Genomic DNA, 2,330 nt, shown 5'->3' with positions numbered 1-2,330 from the left:
GTGAGAGTGAGAGAGAGAAAGAGAGAGAGAGGGAGGGAGAGCCGTCAAAAAAAAATACGATACCTTCCCTCAACGCGTCCCTCAATCCTCTCGAAATTCGAAAAAAATCCATCCAAGATTCTCTCGATTCTCTCGATCGAAAATACCTCAGAGAGAGAGAAAGCGAGAGAGAGAGAGAGAGAGAGAGAGAGAGAGGAAGAGGGAGAGCCGTCAAAGGAGAAAGGCGAGGTGTGATAGTAGTAGCGGTAGTGGAGGCGGAGAGGTTGGAAAGTAAGAAGCTGCGTTGATTTGCGAGGACGTTGACGAGTGCGGGAGGGAAGAGAGGGGAAGGGAGGAGAAACGGGCGAAGTAAGGCGATTGCCATTTCGTAGCGTGTATCGCGGAGCGTTTTAGAGACGCGAAATAAGGAGAAGAAGTATAGAATAAGGTAAGGGGAGAGCAAGAAGAGGGGGGAGCTGCTATCGAGGAAAGAAGGCGTATATATACATATACATATACATATATACATATACACACACGTATAACCCTGTTTCTCGCTCTACCGGCGAGCTTTTACGCGGGTGCACCGGCGTAGCTGTTGCGCGGCGGAGCTGAAAACGAGCTCCCTTGGGAAGTGGCCACCCGTAGTCCCCCCCCCTCCTCCCGCTCCTTGTGTTTCCCCGCAACCCACGTCCATAGGATATCCAAGGGAAGACCGACCACTCTCCCGAGACCGGACTAGTGCTTCTCAAACACAGGCCCGGCCGGCCCTTTCCATCCTTCATTACCCTTTCCCCCGCCTTCTCCCGCCGTCCCCCGCCTTTACCGCCCCGCCGAGAGATCTTCTCCCGCGAGTGCTCCGCGGTATCCTTGTCCACGTGCCACGCGAGCGAAACCCCTCCCCCCCCCCCGTCGTACTCCTTTCGAAAACGCCCGGCTCCTTTCCTACGTACGTACGTACGTACGTACGTACGTACGTGCCTCCCACCGGTGATTAACCACCTCCCCTCCCTTTCCCCTCTGAAATTCTCCTCCTCCCCACTCTATCTCCATCTAGCGCGGAGCAAAAATCGCGCGGAGCGGCGCTGTTCCACGTTTCCGCTCTCTCTGCGGCTGGGCTGGGTGCAGAGGGGAGAGGAGTGGTAACGATGCCCGCGCTCTTTAATAGGCGAAGTTCCGTTTCGGATCCGTAAAAATCGACTCCGACTGTCGGTGACTTTATCGATGGAGAAACAGAGAGAGAGAGAGAGAGGGAAAGAGGGTAGAAGAAGGAAAGTGGTAGGAGAAGGATGTATATATATATATATAAAGGGAAGCCGGGCGAGGAAAAGAGCGAGAAGAGTAACGTTGGGGAGAGGGGAGGAGTACGCCGGATACGAGAGCCAGGCCAGCAATATCGAGATGAGTTATTGTTCGCGGTGCACAATACGCTCAAATATGGAACGTGGCCGAGAAATTGATAGAAAAAAAGAAAAAAAAGGAAAAAAGAAAAAAATTCTACCGAAGCGCCTTTATTAATTTCCGCGTCCAACGTCCCTGCCGAAAATATTCTTATGGAAATATGGGAGAAATGTTGACGAGGGAGAGAGAGAGAGAAGAAGAGGAAAAGAAAAATCGTAATAGGGGGAAGCGTCTGGATGATTTTGGTACTCGGAGGGGGCTGCGAACGAGTTGGGCAAAGGGGGACTGGGAATTGTATTAGTTGGGTGCGCTCGCGCGATACTAAACAACGTATCGTTGTTAAATAGACTTAAATCTCCTGGCCCTCCCCATCTTTGACCGATCGATAATTCCGAGAGAATTCCGTGTGTTAGGGTGTGTAGGGTGAGCGAGGGAGGGCGAGGGAGCGAGAAACGCGGCGACAAAGGGAAATGGAGATGGAAGGAGCGGGGGGTCCCATCTCGGTTTCGGCGACGACGTTTGAGAAAAAAACGCCAGGGACGAACGACGATTCCTCGTATAATCGATTTGCGCCGTGCTTCTCGACACTTTCCTCCCGCTCTTTCTTTATCCTTTATCCCCCCTTTATTCGAACGTTCGCGCGAAAAATCGAGGAGGGGAAAAAGAAACGAGTCGCCTCCTCTCGTAATTCCGATTCCGTGAGCTACGTTTTCGTAGCGAGCGAACGAGCGGAAGCGAGGATTCGTCATCCGTCGTCCCTTCCGTTCGAGGCATCGCTGTGTGTATCTCTCGAGGACAAAGTTCCCCCCCCCCCCTCCCCCCATTCGGTCAGGTCGAAACGGTGTTGTCGACCGTTTTCCTTTTGTCTCCGTTTCCGCCGTGTTCCTTTTCCCCTCGAGGGAACGCGAGAGAAGAAGGGAATTCTCTCGTTCGTTTTATGGGAACGCGAT

The sequence above is a fragment of the Apis dorsata genome, unplaced genomic scaffold (assembly GCF_000469605.1).
Source record: "Apis dorsata unplaced genomic scaffold, Apis dorsata 1.3 scaffold_92, whole genome shotgun sequence".
Taxonomy (NCBI): Eukaryota; Metazoa; Arthropoda; class Insecta; order Hymenoptera; family Apidae; genus Apis; species Apis dorsata.
Note: the sequence above shows the minus strand (reverse complement) of the source record.